The sequence below is a fragment of the Gopherus flavomarginatus genome, chromosome 8 (assembly GCF_025201925.1).
Source record: "Gopherus flavomarginatus isolate rGopFla2 chromosome 8, rGopFla2.mat.asm, whole genome shotgun sequence".
In the NCBI taxonomy this organism is placed as follows: Eukaryota; Metazoa; Chordata; order Testudines; family Testudinidae; genus Gopherus; species Gopherus flavomarginatus.
In genome coordinates this window covers 63371322-63392062 of record NC_066624.1, presented here as the reverse complement: position 1 = coordinate 63392062, position 20741 = coordinate 63371322, and the positions used below count along the sequence as shown (strand labels likewise).

Here is a 20741-nt window from a genome sequence, read left to right as displayed (position 1 = left end):
TAACCATTCAAGATCATTTTCTTCTGAGTTATCAACGACTCTGAAACAAGTAATGCCATTGTTGACATAGAGTGCAACTCTCCCTCCCCTTTTGCCCACTCAGTCCTTCCTGAATAGGTTATAACCATTGATTTTAGCATTCCAATTGTGTGAATCATCCCACAGGGTTTCAGTAATACCAACCAGATCCAATTTATGCTCATAAATGAACAATTCCAATTCCTCTTGTTTGCTCCTAGCATTTGTGTATAGGCAATTGAAGAATTTCTTCTCCTTCATGTCCTTTGGTTCCTTGATTATTTTTGTTTTCAACATCTAGATTTGTGAGTGCTCATATCTTCCCTCTTTTTACTCTGCCCTTTTGCTGTTAGTTTAACTCCCTCCTGACTCCTCTAGCCAGCCTGTCCCCAAGGAGATTGGTCCCCCTTCTACAGAGGTGGAGGCCATCCAAACCATACAGCCCCCCCTTTCCCCATAGAAGGCAGACCAATGTTCCACAAAACCAAACCTTACACTACTTACCTAGCCAGTGGTTCACTTCCAGAATCTTCTGCTTTGTGTCTTCCTTTGCTCATGGGACAGGAAGGCTCTCAGAGAAGATTGCTTGGACGTTCTTATTCTTCTTCAACACACTTCTGAAGTCATCTACTACCTGTGAGGTATGCTGCAGTGCAGTGTCATTAGTGCTGATATGAACCAACACCATTGGATCCTTGCCCACAGACTTCAGAAACCAGTCCAGTATAACAAGTGGGGTTCCGCAGGGTTCTGTTTTGGGACTGGTTCTGTTCAATATCTTCATCAACGATTTAGATGTTGGCATAGAAAGTACGCTTATTAAGTTTGTGGACGATACCAAACTGGGAGGGATTGCAACTGCTTTGGAGGACAGGGTCAAAATTCAAAATGATCTGGACAAGTTGGAGAAATGGTCTGAGGTAAACAGGATGAAGTTCAATAAAGATAAATGCAAAGTGCTCCACTTAGGAAGGAACAATCAGTTTCACACATACAGAATGGGAAGAGACTGTCTAGGAAGGAGTATGGCAGAAAGAGATCTAGGGGTCATAGTGGACCACAAGCTTAATATGAGTCAACAGTGTGATACTGTTGCAAAAAAAGCAAACGTGATTCTGGGATGCATTAACAGGTGTGTTGTAAACAAGACACGAGAAGTCATTCTTCCGCTTTACTCTGCACTGGTTAGGCCTCAACTGGAGTATTGTGTCCAGTTCTGGTCACCGCATTTCAAGAAAGATGTGGAGAAATTGGAGAGGGTCCAGAGAAGAGCAACAAGAATGATTAAAGGTCTTGAGAACATGACCTATGAAGGAAAGCTGAAGGAATTGGGTTTGTTTAGTTTGGAAAAGAGAAGACTGAGAGGGGACATGATAGCAGTTTTCAGGTATCTAAAAGGGTGTCATCAGGAGGAGGGAGAAAACTTGTTCACCTTAGCCTCCAATGATAGAACAAGAAGCAATGGGCTTAAACTGCAGCAAGGGAGATTTAGGTTGGACATTAGGAAAAAGTTCCTAACTGTCAGGGTAGTTAAACACTGGAATAGATTGCCTAGGGAAGTTGTGGAATCTCCATCTCTGGAGATATTTAAGAGTAGGTTAGATAAATGTCTATCAGGGATGGTCTAGACAGTATTTGGTCCTGCCATGAGGGCAGGGGACTGGACTCGATGACCTCTCGAGGTCCCTTCCAGTCCTTGAGTCTATGAGTTGTAAAGTGATGTCTTGTGTCTTAGCTCTGGGAAGGCAGCACGCTGTCCTGCTGTCCACCAGTCCCTTGCAGAATGTTCTTTGGATTCTTCTGAATAACAAGTCTCCAACAAGGATTGTGTGTCTTCCTGGGATGTTTGAAGAATTCTTTGCAGTAAGCTCAATTTTTTTTCTTCTAGATTGAGCTGAGCAGCTATCCACATGTCTGTCCCGTACATCTCTCTGTTCTCTTGAACCTGCTGGTTCTTGAGTTATCTCCCATAGTTTCCATGCTGAGGACCTGGTATCAGTCGGAAACTTCTAGCTGTGTGGAATTCCTCCTGCCTCTCTTCTTTCTGGTGGCCAGAGCCTGTCCATCCTCATCTGCCTCCAACCATGCGGAATGCCACTGTGGCCTCTTGCCTCTGGAGGTTTATTTATATTCCTCTTGTTTACAACAGACAAAATTCTGCTGATTCCACAGACTTTCCACACCTGTTCTTATCTAGTGTGACAGACCCAGACCAGTTGTGTACAGGAGTCTGGTAGAAGGCAAATATACTGGCCACTGGCTGAATAGTTTTCTGTTCCCTGAGTGACCAGAGCAGGGGCTGCTCTAGAGCAATCAGGAACCTGCTAGAACCAGTTAAGACAAGCAAGCTGATTGAGACACTTGGAGCCAATTAAGAACTTACTAGAATCAATCATGGCAGGCAGGCTGATCAGGACACCAGGTTTAAAATGGACCTCCCATCATTTCAGGGGCATACAAGGAGGAGGGAGTGAGAAGGCGTGTGCTGCTGGAGAACTGAAGAGTACAAGCATGATCAGGCTCCAGGAGGAAGGTCCTGCAGTGAGAATAAAGAAGGTGCTGGGGGAAGGCCATGGGGAAGTAGCCCAGGGAGTTGTATCAGCTGTGTGACAGTTATAGGTGACATTGTAGACAGCTGCTATCCACAGGCCCTGGGCTGGAACCTGCTGTAAAGGGTGGGCCCGGGTTTCCCCTATCCCCCCAACTCCTGACTGGACACAGGAGGACTTGACCTGGTCTGTGAGAAACGCCAGAAAGAAAGGTCTAATTTGGAAAAGGATCTGGCCTGTCCCCGACCCATTAGGAGCAGGGCCGGCGCTTCCATTTAGGCGACCTAGGCGGTCGCCTAGAGCACCAGGATTTGCTCCTGTGAACCTCCAGCAGGCATGCCTGTGGACGGTCCGTTGGTCCCATGGCTCCCCTGGAGCATCCGCAGGCATGCCTGCGGGAGGTCCACCGGAGCCGCGGGACTGGCGAGCCGGCCCTGCACTTAGGGCGCCAAAAACCCTGGCACCACTCCTGACTAGGAGGGACACAGAGACTGCAGGGATTGTTCTCCATTTCCCCCCAGACTGGCCAGTGATGAGATTAGCTGAGTGAACGGCAGGTTTGAGCCTCTAGCAAAAACAGCCAAACTGAGGGCTGCCGTGAACCTCTGAGGTGAACAAATCCTCCAAAAAACCACAAGACCCACCAACGCAGAGGAGGAACTTTGTCACACTAGGTTTTGTACGTAACATTCCAGATGGCAGTAGATTGTAGATGTCTGCACTGACTGTACCTAGCACATGATTTACATTTGGCACATCTCAACAAAATCATTTTGTTTCTGACAAATTCCACATATAAAAAACCACGGGTTACAATAGTTTAACTAGTAGCAGATTTCCACAGTAGAGCATAGCATGTATACAAGACACTCTGGAAATAGATGCTATTGGCTACCAGGGTGACAATCCTTCGTTTTCCTCACCCACCATATGTCATGTCATCTTAGGCTGTGAGCTCCTCCGGTTAGGGACTGTCTCGCATTGGAAGAGTTCAGTGCCCAGCTCAGTGAGTGTTGTAACACAAGCCATAGCATGGCAAGGGTTGGAGGCATAGGTGCCGACTCTATGGGTGTTCCTGGGCTGGAGCACCCATGGGAAAAAAATAGTGGGTGCTCAGCACCCATTAGCCACAGCTGATTGGTGGCTGGGGTTGGGGAGGGCAGAGAGCAGTGAAAGGGCAAGGCCCTCAGTGAGGGGGAGGGGCAGACAAAGGGAGAGGGTGGAGAAAAGGCAGGGCCTCAGAGCCGGGGGGTTACATCCCCAGGGGAAAAAAAGAAACTCAGTGCCAATGGTTGGAGGCACTTTTAAAAATAAAACAATTTTACTACTGGACTTCTCTCTGGGCTTTCCTAACGCCATGTTAACTCCTTGGTGTCTGATGTGGAGTTTTACTGTGTCAGGCCTCAACCGCAGGGCCTGGCACCCACCCACTCACCCTGGTCTGATTGCAGAGCTGGGGCCTGCAGTATTAATGCGTTCATAGCTGGAGCTGTCACAGCATCCCATGCACAGCACTTGGTTATCGGAATGGCACCGCCAGTGTCAAAAGGTTTCATGGGGGGAGAAGGAGATTCCTCCAACGTAATTAGCCCTGGTCATCAGTTCTGTTTTGTTGTAGTGCAGCAATAGAGCCCTGTCTTCCATGTCGTCTTGTTGCTGCAGCCATTTAAAAATAGCCTGGCCAGCTCCCAGAAGGGAAGGGAAGATCACAGGCTTTTTCCAGAGAAATGCCACATCCCAATGCATCCGGCTGTGTTTGGTGGCAGTTCTATTTGTCAGGAAACCCTGCCTGTCTTCTACCTCTCGTGTGAAAGTGAAAGAACCCATCTGCTTTGGGCAGAGGAGAGACCGTTGCCATCTTTCAGCCCCAGCTGTACTAGAGATGGACGTCTTTAATCCCCCGCCTCTGCCCAGGTTAGTGAGCCAAGCTTAGCGCTGGGCTCCTGGCCTTCTTTGGTTGAAATGATTGAATGCAGCATGGAGCTCCTGGAAAACGCTTTGTTTAGAAAAACAAACTCTCTGCGAGGCTGGGAACTCCTCCAGCAGCTTGGAAATTCCCCCTTTCTGAGCTGACTAAGAAGAGGCACTGAGGTGAAATGACAGGCCAGAAGCCCGCGCGCTGGAGGAGAGGAGCAGTCACAGCATCTGGCTCCCCCTCCACCACCTCCCTGCTCAGATCATGCGCCAGGGCCAGAGAAGTTATGCAAAGCCGGTCCTGGGTACCAGACTTGCCATGGGCTACAATTTGGAAACAAAAGTGCTGCAGGGCTATGAGACAGCTGGCCATCTGGGTCCTTCCTAGTGCTCCTGTTTATCAGGGACAGCCTCTTTGTTCCATGCCTATACGGCCCCTAGCATGATGAGGCCCTGGTTCATGCCTGGGGCTCTGAAAACCAAGAACTGTTCCTGTCTCCCACCGCAAACAACAGCAAATCTGCAAACCTGTCTGAATGCCCCATCCCAGGGTATGTGCTCCAGCCTGTGCTCTCCGAGGAGCCTGACTGTGCTCAGCATAAGTTGGGAAGGTGGTGGGGAAAAGAGGCTTAATGTCACCTGCATGTGCTCTTGGGTGCTAGCCCAGCCCCAGCCTGAGGTGCTCTGTTTTACGCTGGCTGCCAAGGGCCCAGGGCTGCTCCAGCAGCCAGGGGAGTAGCACGGAGCTGCAGGCCAAAGCACCAGTGGATTCCCTGCACACTAGGTGTCATCCCCAGAGCAGGTAACTGGGTTTAAGTCTGCTTTGCATTGAAAGGCAAGTGAAACCCATAACAGTAGGAATTTCTCCAGTTCATACAGCAGCTGGGAAGCCTTCCGCCGAGCAATGTCAAGAGTTAATTGCTCTCCTGGCTCCTTCCAGCCTCTTCTTTCATTTGTGTGACAAGAACTCTCTCTCTCTCTCTCTTTGCATATCCCCAAACCACTCACCTTGCCACGTCCTGCCCAAACACAGAACTCCTAAACAAGGGCTTCTGCACTGGTCCCACCTTTCTGAACTACTATTGGCTGGCCTGGCCAGGAGGCAAAGGTGTAAAAGCAGCAGCTGCCCCTCTTGTGTGCACAGCTGAACTTGGTTAATAGAAGGTATAATCACATTACAAGCATGAGTCGTGTATGTGCTAAGTGGTTAAAAGCACATCGGGAGCAGATGTTGCAAATGCTTATAAACCCTGTTTCGAGCTACCTGTTAGTCTCTAACAACTGATTCCTCATTAATTAAAACATTTATTAACCTTTTAAAAACCATTTAGCAGTGGAACTATAGTATAAAGTGTGACCCTAGAACCTCCCCCAGGTTCTGAGCTGGTTCTTTACCATGTACCCCAGCCATGAGATTTGTTTGTGATAGCTCCTGTTCCTAAAATATGCAGGATGGAGCTCAGAATCTTCACCATAGCCACCAGCAGCCAGATCTCCTAATTCCAGCAGAGACTGACTCCCTGTTTGGTCCCACATGGCCTGGCTGGAGCAATGGGAGCAGAATCTTTTTGCATTGCTCCCACCCATGAGATGCCTGCTTCTGGCTGCAGTGACCCTGACACAGAGCCAGCTGCAGAAACCACCTGTACCCCTCTGTCTGCACCTGAGTCCCAGCACAAAGAGCCAAGTTCCCAGAGAGTCCGTTGTGGGGCTGCTGTCAGTGTGTGTTTAATCATAAAATGAAGTTAATTGGGTGACTAAAGACACTTCATTTCCAGCAGACGTATTTGATGAAGGCCAGGCCATAACTTAGCAACTAGGCAGCTCAAACATCCATTAAGGAATACGGAGAACTCCAAGGAATCCTTGCAACATGCAGCCAGAGCAACCCACAGAACAGGCCCTGAGCACCTTCGATCGGGGAACAAAGCTGTTTGTTTTACCATGAATTGCAGCCTGGTGGTGGAAACCTGTGAAAGGGGAAAGGAGCTAATTTTGTAGAAGTTATTCCTGGAGCATTGTTCAGCTCCCTCTTCCTGTGCAACCACCCAGCTCTCTACCCCTCTTCTGTAATCTGCCAGCAAGTCAGCAGTAGCGGAACAAGCTACTGCCTTCTCATGCCCCCTCTACAGTTATCATCAGTGCTTAAATTGTGTGTGTTGGGGTGGGAGGTCACAAGGAGTCACAAAGCCAGCAAATGAAGTGTTTGTAAAATCAAGCAGGGTCACCAAGGGGTTCACTTTAAGTACCGCTTTACTGACACTACTGCTCCCAGATTATGGCAGACCTGCCCGCCCCCCCCCCCCATTTTTCAGACCACTTTAAACACTGGTTATCAAAGGTTCTCCCTTCTCAGATCTTAGAACCACGTCTCTACTAGTGCTCTCCAGCTGACCAGATAATGCCCTGGTTATCCCAGGTCACTTCCTGCAAAACAAAGCAGAAGGGCTGTGAAGTGCCAGCCGATGGGATAACAGCAATGACAATGGGACAAACTGCCTGGGGAAGTTGTGGCAGCTCCTTCACTGGAAGTTTTCAAAAGGAGGCTGAAGCCATCTGTCTTGGATGGGTCAGACCCAACAAATCCTGCATCTTGGCAGGAGGTCAGACTAGCTGACCCTTGTGGTCCATAGAACCCCATGGTTCTATGATTCTATGACTAATCAGACACACCATTGTGATCATTCTCCTAGACGTGATTCTGTATCGAGGACCTCGTGCACGCCGCCCTGCAGCTTATAGGGGCAGAATTAAGTGGTTTGTGGAAACTTCCCTCTGAATTTCCAGGCTTTGTTTAAAATATTCCCTTTTTGAAAGCAAACTCCCTGTTCAGGTACACCCTGTTTCTGTTGATTTTGATATGTCTTCAAACTTAACACTGTATTAATATTTGTCTAGGGTACGTCTACACAGGAAAAAAAAAAAAAAAAGCCTCTGGCAGCGAGTCTCAGCGCCCCAGTCAACAACTTCGGCTTGCAGGGCTCACACTCGAGCTAGAAATGGCAGTATAGACATTCAGACTCAGGGCTGGAGCCCAGGCTTTGAAACCAAGTGAGGGGAGAACCTGGGCTCCAGACCCAAACCAAATGTCCAAACTGTTATTTTTAGCACTACAGTGTGAGGCCCTCGGCAAGCCTGAGTCTGTTGACCAGGCTGTGGCACTCTCAGCCATGCAGGTGTTTTGCTGTGTAGATAAATCCCTTGTTTAAACTCCTAACGCAGTGTTAAAATCAAGAGGTTGTTTTGTCCGGAAGTAGGCCGCTGATTAATTCTGGAGCGGAAGCAGAAAGCAAGGGGGTAAGGAAGTACCAAGGGAGAAACCTCCTCTTCTCGTTTTACTAACGGTGAGTATCTATAGAGCTTATTTCAACCATTAACCACACAATCCTCTCACCAGCCCTGGGAGCTAGGTGGGGAAGGGTAATTACCAAAAGTATTGGCGCCGGTAAAATTAAGGCTGCAGGCCTGCAGCTGTGGTTTGAGGCCTACTGCCTGTCTGAAGTGGAAGAGGTTTGTTTTTCTAAACTCACTGATGTCCAGTGCTTTTGAGTATTTATATTTGCTATACTTGCCTAGCATAGTCAGAGATTTTTACTTTGTTAAATAAAATCACAAAAAATGACACTCCCTGGGGAGCAGCAAGAGATTCGTTCTGTAATGTGGTCACACTCAGCTAAATAGAGCGATCCAGTGATTCTGTTCCTGCAGAATGTTTCTCTAAACAAAAGCTCCCTGTTGTAATGATGCTTGCATGGTCTCTGATGTTTACATGGCTTGTAAATCAGCTACAGCTTCCTACACAAAGATCTAGTTTCAAAAAAGGAATGCAGAATTAACCTTGCACTTCTCAGACCAGGCATCCAAGCTACCTTCGCTCTGCCTGGGGAGATGCTAGGCTGCATTCGTTGCAGAGACTGTATCAAAGAGGTGCCCCTCAGATATACACACATCTCTGATGCCAAGTGTGACTCTCTTTCTGTGCAAGTGCTGTGCTAGAATCAGCCAAGCCTCTGGAGTTTATCTATGGAGCGAAATTAGGTCTATGTCTCATGGTCTTTGGACAATTGGCTGCCACACAAAATCATAAAGCTCGATGCCCTCAGGTGCTGAATGGAGGAACGCTGTGAACGCAACTGCATTACACATGCTGCCTGCCTGTGCACAGGGCAAGGCTGCCTGGAAAGTCTTACCAGCCCTCCAGTTCAGACTGAGGGCTCCTTATGAAAGGGATGATCAGACCACGTCCTGCAAACAGAGTCCTAGGCATGGGTGAGCTTTACGTCCAACCCCATTGTGGGGAACCAGAAAGGGAGTCAGAGGGTCGCCCGTAGGAGGCATGCATTACCTGTGTTAATCTGGGCCAAGTATAATTCTGTGGGCATATTAATGATAGAAAGGCAAGGGAGGTGTTTATGTGATTTGTAAAAATCTACAGAATCATAATGTCAATGGTGTCACCATCTGCGGGGTGTCGGGGGACTTGCAGTCTTTCCCCCTCTCCCCCCGGGTCCCACGGCTCCCAGCTCTAAGTCCCCTGGTTGAGGGGAATTTTGATAATATAGTGTCATCGGAAATGGATCAAGCTGGGCGTCATTTGAAAGCGCTTTCTCCCCTGGACACAATGCTACCAAACATGACAATTCCTGAACAGTTTTGAGAAATGTTTAAAAATAAACATTTTTAGCTATACTTTAACACAGGGACTCATTGCTTACATATAAAAGACACTGATCTTTGGTAATTCAAGGGTAGTTAGCCTTGACATGGAGGACTGAACACCTTTATTCATTAAAGTCATCATCAGTGTTGCCTCTATCTAGGGCAGCACCGCTAGACACATTGTCACACTGATCCTCATCAGTGCTGCACTTCCACATCTCTGTACAAGGCAGGCTACTGGCCAAACACTTGCAGGTTGGTAAGCAGCTGGTCTTTGCACACGAGCATTTGATTAGCTGAAGGATTGATTCAGGAACGCAGGGTATTTCACATACACCTGATGTGATCAGTCCATCCTCCAAGACCCATCCGTGCCTGATAGGGGAAGGTAGTTTTGGATGCCCTTGATCATTCCAGAGCTATTCTATTGCTTGGTAATTTTGTTCTCTTGATGGCAGGTATAAATGCAGTCTTTGTCGGCGGCAATCTTTCTTCATTTGTCTGCTTCTTGGAAAACTTCCACCAATGTAGCACTGAATATTGGTCATGAAAAGATAAACTCGGGCTTTGAATGTCTCCAGTCCATTTATGACCTCATCAGTGACTGTCTCAGCTGTTCTGAGCATCTTCAGAGCGAGGAGAGAGTCTTCGGAGGCTGAATCAAATGTCTTCCAGTAAGATAATTTGGTTTTTCCAGCCAAGTAGTGTCACATCCTGAAAGGACATGGAAACCTGGCAGTGTAGTGGCATTTAATGGTCTAAGTGATGGGAACAAACCTCTGAGCAATACATAAGGATTCTGTTCCCCAGCAGCAGCCACAAAAACAGAATCTTGTGGAAGATTTGGGTAGTGTTTCTGTGATGGGGTTCACCTCATGCCAGCCCTGAAGGGTTTAAGGTGGCTCAGAAGGGGATAATTAGCCTTATTGGCTGCTGCTGGAGGAGACTCGGGCTTGACTGATAAATTACTAATTGCTGATAAAGCCCCGGTTGGGGGAAAAGTTGGGTAAGGTACAAAACCAGGAAGTTTTCAGCAGAAGGGGGCTGCAGGGAGACAGTCTATAGTTGCTCTCTGGGCACAGAGAAGTGGATAGGTGAAAATCAACCCAGGCGTGAGCAAAAGTCCTAGGATCCCAGCCCTGCAGGAAGTCTTTACCCAGAGGTGTTGCTGGGAAGGAAGCCTGTGGAAGGCAGAGTAGGAAGAAGCCCAGGGAAATAGCAGAGAGGGTTGCAACTGTGTAGACCTTCTCCCCTGATTATAGGATCCCTGGGGTGAAAGCCGGAGTAGCGGGTGGGCCCAGGTTCCCCTACTAGCCACAGGGAAGTGGCGCAGAACTGGTGAAGGTGGCATCCAGACAACTGGTCCGGTGAGACATCGGTCCTCTGGAAGGGAAAAACTATATACTGACCTGGCCGGAGGGCTGAATCACAAAGAGAGAGCACCCAGAGTATTGGAAGGCAGAGGGCCATGGGATGAATGATGAGAGCTGATCCCCAGACCCAGCCACAAGTGGGACCCTTCATGGGTTACCTAGGGAGGTAGTGGAATCTCCATCCTTAGAGGTATTTAAGGCCTGGCTTGACAAAGCCCTGGCTGGGATGATTAGTTGGTATTGGTCCTGCTTTGAGCAGGGGGTTGGATTAGATGACCTTCTGAGGTCTCTTCCAACTCTAATCTTCTATGATTCTATGAAGTCATGACCCAAAGTATCCATTCAAATGACATCTTTAGCGATCTCACCCCTAACAACTGCTTTCGTCATGATGTTAATGAGCTCCAGTCTGTCATATGCGAATAGGTTGCCAGTGCGAGTAAACTCATCCTGTAGCTTTAAAGTTGCCCTGTCTTGGCATTTAACAGTCCCTTAATGAGTCTAGATGGTGCTTGCTTCTGGGGTCATCCCAGTCATGCTTAATGTTTCATTCGAAATTCGACCAATTTCTGGAGTTGTCAGGAAAAATAGGGAATGAGCATTTGGGTGCTTTCTTATGTCCACCAAACCACCCCCCCCCCAATGACTTTCATTGCTCCATTTTCATTTTCTGAGCTTTGAACCAAGCACGCAGAAGGGAACTGGCAACCTTTAAACAACTCAATTTCCTTTTAGAAATTCTTCCCATATGTCAGTGTCAAGTTTTTCTACACCTCTTATTTCAGTGAGGTACCAGCTAATTAGTGCAGTATAGCTGGTTAAAGATAAAACAAAAAAAGTATTTCACAAAGTCTTCCAGTGCTGTGAGGTACAAATTCTGATTAGCAGTCCTGACAGATCAAATAAAAATCAGCAAAGACTCAGCCATCTTAATGTATCACCATACCATCCTGAAAGTTGGCTTTGTTGCCAATTCAATCTCTTCGAATTGCGTGATGCATTCTGTGGTCTTGCAGCTCTCCACCATGTGCAATAGGTCATTGAGACTGACATATATGCTGGATGTGACACACCGGTCTGGCTAAGTCCTGTATCCTTTGGGAAATGACTCCAAATACATCAGTTTTCAAAGAAGATACCTATGTAGCATTTGTAAATGGCAAAAAGTGTTCAGGTGTGTGCTTCTATAGCACATCACGACTTTTTCCCTGCAAGAATTTGCTTCTCAATACTGTCACTGTACAAAATCCCCCAGATGTCAGGAATACCAGTGCCATCAACAAAGGAGCCAATTGCACATATCACTGCAAAGAATATGTGTATTTCACCAGGATGTAGAATCCCCCATTTACGAAAATCATCACAGGACATTATTAGCTGCTCAACAGGCCTGTAAAGGCCCATGTCTATATCATGACACATTCTGATTTAGTTCCGCAGATGTATTTGTTCATGTATGCCAGTTGCATAAGGAATGCTAACTGCACTGAGTGATCACTGCGAGTATTGGCATGGTGCATACATGGGCCATTTGCTCCGACACCTTGTGTAGTGCCAAGTTAAAGGCTGACCATGCCGGCATGTACCTTTCTCCTGAAATGGAGTGATATGGTATGTCCTGGCTGTGTGGATCATTTGTGGCTACATAGACTTTAAGGCCAGAAGGTGATCATCTAAGTCTGACCTCCCGCACATCGCATGCCACACAACCTCACCCACCCACTCCTGTAGTAAACTCATAACCTCTGGCTGAGTTACTGAAGTTCTCAAATCTTGATTTAAAAACATAAAGTTACAGAGAATCCACCATTTATACAAGTTTAAATGACCAATGACCTGTGCCCCATGCTGCAGAGGAAGGCAAAACCCCTCCATTTTACATTTTCTATCTCTTCAGCTGAATCTGTAGTCAATTACTTTTTGCCTCTGGAGTGCAACCCACTTTTGCACAATAACCAAGTGAGGTCAAGGTTAATGAATGTAGAAAGTTCTTCTAGAGTTGATTTAACTACTGCTTCATTGAAAGCAGGACTTCCTGACTTCAGACACACTTACTTTTGTCAGAAAATGCCAATTTGATAGGTTTGGTGAAACATTTTGCTCTGAGACTCAATAAAACTGCTGAAATAAAGCAAAGTACTTGGGTGATCTGCCGCCCCACCACCCCTCAGCTCTGGAGGATGGGCAGCTCCTCTTTGGCTCCTGGAGCTGGGGGGTTGGCAAGGAGGAAAAGCAGCCAGGGTCTCTGCCTCTCCAGCAACTGGCCTGGAAGGCTCTTGTCAATTTCACAAGTTAAATTTCACTTTAAATTTAAAATTGACAAGATCCTTACCTGAGGCAGCTAGGAAGGTGAAAAATTCCATTTTGGTGCTCCCAAAACAGAATTTGTCTGAACATGTCCTTCTGCAAAAAGTTTCACATTTTTGATCTTTCATCCCACTTTGGAATGCCTTTTTCTTAAATGCAAACATTTTTGTGGAAAGAGATTCTCCCTTTTGGACAGCTTTACTTAGTAGCACTGGTCCCATGGAAAGTCAACAGGACTTGTGCTCCTAAATCACTTTGATGAACATGTCATCATATATATACACACACACACACAAATTGGTGTGACTTCATTTGAATAGATCTTCAGCCAAAACAGCTGAAGGAAGGGCTGACACTTGGGTAGGGAAATTGTCTTCATCGAGAAGGATCTTGGAGCATTCCACTAAAAACTGGCAGGGTTTGGTCATGTTCAGAGACATTATTTTTCTGTCTGTGCAGGACATTGTTAATGACAAGAGCACTCACACAGCCATTTTTGGAAGGCATGTTGGCAGTGCGGCGCAGTGTATGTGTGGCTGATGAAGCTGTATATATGTGACAGTCAAGATCCAGACACTGCAAGGTGAGAACAGAAGGTTTAAACCCTCCAAAATAAGCAGTTAAATCAACTGATTTCATGCTATTATTTTACTGTCAGAGTGCATCAAGTAAGATCTTTTTTATGAAAGCTGGTAATACACTGACCTTAATAGTCATGATGATATACATATACTACTCCTGGGGGAATTCTGTGCCAAAAAATGAAAAATTCCAGACCAATATTTTCAAGTTATGCAAAATTATGCATATTTGATTTGTCAAAATAACACAATATAATCACACTCCTGCTGTCAGCCCTGGGTGTCCATGCCAGGTATGGGCAGGCGTGCTGGTGGGAAATCACAGATTCTGCAGGGAAAAATAAAATTCTGCAAGGAACATTAATTTTGCATTGTGCAGTGGTGCAGAATTGCAGCAGGAGTAATATACAGTTATAGTTATGAAGGTACATATGTGTATATGTAGAAAATTGCAACTATAACTGTGGTGTGACCTCAGCTTTACCTCACAACAGTGTGAGGAAGTAATCAGGCAGGGACAGGCTACTTCCCCAACCAGATGAGACTGATTTCAAGCATCAAGACATTGTCCAGCTCAGGAAAAAGCAATGAGAAACCATCAAAGCAGGGAACAACTTGAAACTGGAAAGAAAACCCCAGTCTTTGGAAACTAAGAAAGGAGGGTGTTTTCCCCATTTTCAATATCTGAAGGAAAAAAACCTGCACTCCCTTTTAAAATAGGGAATAGTCTTGAGATGAGAGGATGTCCATGAATGCTGGATCCCTCCTATAGCTATAGCTTTCTAGACCTTGCTTGATGGTGCCCAGAGCCTGGACTAAATGCTGTGTTTAAATGTTATTTGTAGAACCTGAGGTCCTTGTAAAATGAGTGACTGACTTGCAGTTGACACAGCTTTCTTAGGCTGCCTGGTGTTCTGGCACAGGCATGCCAGCTAAATGTGCTAATGGGTAGATTCCTGCATATCCGTGGATATCTGCTTTATATCCACAGATATCCACCTATCCGCAGATTATTTTTGTATCCATGCAGGGCTCTATTAATAAGGCCTTCACTTCAGAGTGGCAGGTGTGCACAGCAGGCCACTAGAGAGCATGTCTCATTACCTGGCTGGGGATTCACTTAGTTCCTGTTTGTAGCAGAGGGATTGCTGTGGCTACCTCTGCAGTGATTTTGGGACTCAGCAGAAGTGTAATTGGTACGTGGATAGCATGCCAGCTTTGTTTTACTGGTGGTGTCTGGGCACTTCCCGAGTACCCTTGCTGCATGGGCAGCTTTCCCCTACCATTCCCATGTCTGGGTTCTTTTCCAAACATCACGCTCCTGTGGTTCTCTTACATCAGTTCTCTCTGGATGTGCTTTTATTGCCTTGCTGGATCTCCTCCTGTGTCAAAGAACAGGTGAGGTGAGCTGATTCCATCACGTATGTCATGGGGCACTGGGGGTGGGGCCCTTTCTGGCCAGCTGGTGTCAGCATGGGATTGTGGTTGACTTTTCTGAAAAGAAGCACAGGCACTATTGCCCTGATCCCACAAAGCACTTCATCACGTGCTTAGCTGCACACAGGTGCTTAAGTGCTTTGCTGAATCAGGGCCTAAGTGCAGGCAGTTGGGTGGTCCTCGGCAAACCCACTCTTGGACCTGTCCGTGGGCATCTGCAGCCACCACTTTTGACAGGCGAGACTCTGGAATTTGCCTCTTCCCCTTGTTCCTGTTTTGGGACAGCAGCACCCCATGGATTGTGTTGTCTGCAAGAGCAATTCTGTACTTCTGAAAGCTCCTCTCTGCATGTTTCCAAGAGTTCATCATAGACCCCAGGCGGGACCATTGTGGAGGCTAAGAAGTACCAGTACCAGTACATAGCTGACTCCCCAGGTTCCCCTACCAACTTCCTCTGACTTAGCTTATTGGTTTTGCAATCAACTTAAAGCCACTCACCACCCTTCCTCTCCCGCTAATTGCATGCAGCAGTTTCATTGATTGTTTGAAACTCCCAGCACAACCCCAGACACAAATCGACTCCATCACCCACACAACACACCTAGCACACATAATAACTGCCAGCACACACAGCCCCTCGCCACAGCACACACCCCTCATGTGCCACCTCCACCCATCCACACCGTTCTATCAGCCCAACACACCCTCACTCATACCTCTCACTCATTCCTACTGTAAAACCAGAACTGTAAGCAGTAAAGACATTGGGCCATCACTAGTGTTAACAATAACAAAGGTGGAGGTCTCTATTCACCTTCTGGTTTCTGAGCCTCTAGGGGGCACTTAGGTCATGTTCTCAAGCTCTTTCCAACCTTGAGGGCTAAAATTATTATTATTATTATTATTATTTTTTGGCCAGCTGAGATTCTCATGTCATCACCTGACTCTGGCCCTGGAGCTTTTAAGTGAAACATCAAATCTCACATGACTCATGATCAAAGCAAGAGCGATGGCAGTTCGGCTTACTCATAACCAAGGCAAATAGGTGCATTGAGTCCTGTGGTTTTGACAGAAGCCTCCGCAGAATGGCACAGTTATCCCTAGCAGGGGAGAAGGAAAAATTGCAGACGCAAGGGAAGAGAGAAACGGCTGGGTGCAGGGAAGCTTCAGAGCAAGGAACTGGCTTTGAACTCTGCCCATGGTGTGTTAGCAGGACAGCTGGGATTGATGATTAGAGAGAACACAGCAAGCAGGAAAGGAAGTAGCCCAGACCCTACAAGGCAAATTCAGCCCTATGTCTAACAACCCAAGGAACTCTAAGCCTGAACCATGTCACCCAGGACCAGGAGGAAACCTGATATTCTTCAGCCCTCATCATAAATGGCCCAGTGGCATTTTTGAAAGCACCTTAAGTGAGCTGGGAGCATCAGATGGTTGCAGAGCTTGACACAGCATCAACTAGCCAGTTATGGAGCTGAACTGCTCTCCTGATGTGCTACACCCATTATACTAACATACCTGGGTCTAGCCCTAGCTGCTCAGTGCAGCTCTGCGATTGGGGTTTCACTCTCTCAGGCCTAAGCATAAGCATGATAGACCCCAGGGAATGTCTATGATGAATTAAAGAACATTTTGACTTTTACCAGCTACTCGTTTTCTCTTTAGTTACAATGGCTGCGTCCTGAATTCTACACACCTCTCTGGCACTGTAGTGTGGGCATAAATGTAACATATGGTACACCCATCCTAGGGCATTGCCAGAGGGGCACAAAGGGGCCTGGGTGTAGACCCCCTGAGGTGTTTCTGGATACTGTAGTGGGCAGAGCTCTGACACCACATGCCCATTACCATGGAACACTCGACAGTATGATACGGCTCAGCCCCTAGGGGGCAATGTGTGCAACACCACATTTAAGCTATCCTCAGCCATGCCTTGCAGAGCATTAAAAGTTCTTATGGAAGCCACATCTCTGGCGTATCTCTCCGGAAAGGATGCTCTGTAGCCAATTTGCAGCTGTACAGGAGCCTGAATGCTAGGAGCAGCCCTCCAACCTAGTATATGCAAGGTGTACATGACACCCGCTATGTACACAGATTCCTGCACAGGGTTGCCACCCATCCGATTTTTACCCAGGCAATCTGGGTTTCGGCTCGTGTGTCCGGGTGCCATTTGACAAGCCCTGATGCCTGTTTTTCTTTTTTTTTTTTTTAAATCAGAGGTTGTGGGGGAAGAGGCAAAGAAAGGGCAGGGCCTTGGGGGGAACATTGGGCAGAAGGCAGCTGCCGGCTCAAACCTCTGTTGTTTTCAGACAGTTGCAGATATGTTGCTCGTGCATTAACGGGGGTGCAAGATGACACCCACGCAGAAAGCCAGCAGTGCTCATGCCCTTTACTTGTACTCAGAACCATAGAGCTGTTGGTGCAGGCAGCTTTCTGTGACATTGGCTGTATTTACACACTAAGACCACCAGCTGTGCAAATACTTCAGGCCACATTTGAGATCACGCATGCTTAGTCCTTCCATTGCCATCCATGGGGCTGCTCACCATGTGAGGGGTTAGCCCATGCATAGCCTGATCTTTGCAGGATCAGGCCATACCGGGCACTCTTTGAAACTCCGTTCTGGGAGGCTAGTACAGGCTTGAAACAAGAGTAGCCCCCTGTAATCATTGTTCTTGCCTTGGGGCTGGTAGGCCCTGTTCTCAGCATGAATATGCAGCTGTATGTTAAGTAAATACCCCCTTCCCCCTCCTGATACTGCTGCTCTTCTGTGCTGCCCTCTACTGCAGCTGCGTCTCATGCTTATGAGTAGTCTGCATTTTCATCTATCTAATGGGGTTAGAGGAGGACACACGGTCACACAGCCTTCCCCCAAATCTCCTCATTTGTCAGAAAGATCTTGTTAGCATTGCTGGGCTGCCACACTAAAGGTTGGCCCTAGGAAAGATTTTAATTAACCAGTGTACTGGGTGGATGAGAGACATAAACACACAGAGGATGAATGGGCTTGTGGACAAGGCAATGTGCTGGGAGCTAGGCAACACCCTTCCCCCTGGGTGTGAGTCACTGAATCTCAGCTTCCTGTCTGCACAGCATTACCTTTCTCTCTGCTTTGGTTAGTTTGCCTGTTTGGAGTGGAAGTGGTTTCAGTCAGGGACCATCTCTTACTTTGTGTGTGCACGACAAGTTGTCTCAGAGCATGGCTGTAATATGCAGCATAATACAAAATGTCTTAGCTAGGGGCCAGGACACTAAAGGGTGGGGGTCATGCAAATAAAGAAAACCCCGTGGTCTATGTTCTGCCTCTGTTAAAGAAGGTTTGTCAGGACCCGAGCCCAGCAACCAAGTGTGGCTCAGTCCATGGTTTTCCTATAAGTGCTAAGGCTGCAGAAGCAGCACATGGTCAGGTGGGGAGGCGAAAACTTCTTCTAGTCTTGGCACAGGAGTCCCTCAGAGTCGCTGTGGCCTTTTCCCTTAGACTGACCACTCCCCCCTGCCCCCCCCCCGATGCTCCTGATTTTATTTTCTCTTGGAAGATATCTCCAGCAGCAAATGAATGATAAAAATTTCACATTTGGATGCAGAGGACAGAGCCTAAATATTGTCATGGGGGAATGACTGGAGATAAGTGAAACCCACTGTCATAGTCTAACCTAGCTGGTACCTACCACCCACCTTCCAGCCCCACCACACCCTTCACCCTCTAGCCTAGCTCTCTTCCTCCTTGTCTGCCAGACCCTGTCTGTCTGTGTTCAGTGCATGCTGCACAGCCTCAGTTTCCCCAAGTTTACAAACATGGGCTGGCTCAGGGAGGGGAAAGTGGGGGCAGTTATTACTCCTCACAGCCAGCCAGAGCAGGCTTCCTGGCATTCTACTCCAAATTGACTTTTCCTCCCCTTTGCTGCTTTCTCTGTGTTATATGAGGGCAGCAGTTTGGATTTGAAAAAACAGGATAGTCTTAATAGTTTGACAAAGCCCCTGTACCCTCCCACCCACCCCACCCCCACAACGCCTGCTCTAGCTCCTCTGTTTCAAACCTGGGTGGCTTTATTTGAGCTGGCCATGTCAGCAACCGAAGTCACTTCAGGGAGAAAACAGCGGGGTTCCCTGCCACCTCCACCAAGGCACTTCCATCATTCCAACACAAACCTTCATACCTCTGCCAATACCCCTAAATCCAAGCCTACATCTCACCCTAGCATTCCAGCCCCAGAACCTCACAACTCCTCCAGTGCACACTGGTATCCAGCACAGCTCCACCTCTGTGCCCCAGGCCAGTCCGTCACTCCCCACATCACCAAACACCAGCAATGTACCCAGGCTCTAATCTCAGCATGGTCCACAGAGAAACGGACTATTCAGCTCGCTTCCCAAAAGATGCATCCCTAGCAGCACTCCCCTGAGCCTTCATAGCTGCACAGTCAATGCACGCTTCATCACCTGTCACAGATGCCATCAGCAAATGTACCAAAGCAGAAGCCAACCTAGGGGAGCCTAAGGCCCAGTATCCAAGTCAACTATGTACTGTGAGCGACTGGCTGACATCCAAACGGCCAGTTATGGATTGGAAAACAAAGCAGCCCAACTCAGCACTGAACGCTGTTGTGCTGTACCTGGGAGAGCTGCTGACGCTGCTGAGCGCTGATGGAATTGGTGGGATGCTGAGAACCTGGGCGACTGGGATGGGGCATGCAGCAGAAACACCTTTGAATGCAACAGCCCTGCGGAGGGGTTGCAGTGCCCATGCTACTTTGGCATTGGTTGCACAGCAGTGCTCTCTTCCAATTAGAGCCCCTAGACTCTGAGATAGGATCTAAACGCCATTGGTGGCCAACCAACAGAGGGCAAAGGCCGCAGCTCTTGCAGCGGGCTGCTGCCCTCAAGATTGGAAGACCAGGGGTGCAGGTGACTGGCTGTCTTTAGCTTGAGTGGGAAACCCTGAAAAGATAAAAAAAAAAGCATCAGAGTCTTACCTTGCATTTTTCCCCCTTCAGAGCAAATCTATTTTGGTTGGACTTTGAGGACAAAAGTAAGCCCCGGGTATTATGTTAAAATCCAGGCTCTGTCCCCTTTCCAGCCTGTGCCTACACACGGAGTTAATTTTATGAGTCCCCCTTCCCCCCATCTCCTGGAGATTCTCCTGCCGCAGCCAAAAAACAGGAGAAAATAGCACATTGCCCACTCATTTCCAGTCTCCTTCAAGGAAAATATTTATATTATGCCACAGAGAGGGTTTCCATGGCAGTGATGACTTTAACACTGTTGCCTTGGTAACCACTTGAGGCCATCTTGAACGGTCTGAAAATACCCTTCATAGACAAATAAGGAGAGCCTGTCAGGAATACCAGCCAGCAAATGGGAGGATTAAAGGAGGAGGCATCTCTCTCGCTCCTTCACACCTTGTATTTTCTCTCTCCCCCTTTATTTTCTCTATCTGTACATTGTTCCCTTTCTCTAACCCTCTGTTTTCCACCTCTCTCTGGGCTCTTCCCTCATTTAACGCCCCCCTTCCCTCCAACTCTAACCCTAGCCCCACTCCATCCCTTGCAGTAATTGCTCGACTGGTGCAACATGACTCCTGCACCATTCCTCTAGTAGCATGGGCGTCCATATCCCTTGCTGTGGTTCTCTTCCCCTTCGTGCCCCCTGCTGCGCTCATGCTCTCATTTTGTTCAACTCTTTCCCTGCCGTTCTTCCCTGGCTGGCTTTCCCCTGCCCTCTCTTTTGGATCTGTGCCCCTCGCGGCATTCCACGTCGCTCTCAGAAATAGCACTGAGTGATTTAGAGAGTGAGAGAAGGGGCATGAGGTGCCAAAGAAAATAGATTGGCAGAGAAATCCAAAGCCTGGGGTTTTTAGAGTCATGGACACAGCTTTAGTAGGCTGCTGGGGACTTTGTGCAGAG

At 47.7% G+C, this 20741-nt stretch overlaps 1 protein-coding gene across 1 annotated transcript in view; it reads right to left on the bottom strand.

Annotated features, from left to right (window-relative positions):
* DGKG (diacylglycerol kinase gamma) overlaps nt 1-19964 on the bottom strand; it is a 206516-nt gene extending 186552 nt beyond the window's left edge. The window contains exon 1 of the mRNA XM_050965403.1: nt 19812-19964. The gene's annotated coding sequence lies outside the window, so the exon portion shown is untranslated. The remainder of the gene's footprint in view (nt 1-19811) is intronic.
* Nucleotides 19965-20741: the final 777 nt, after the last annotated feature.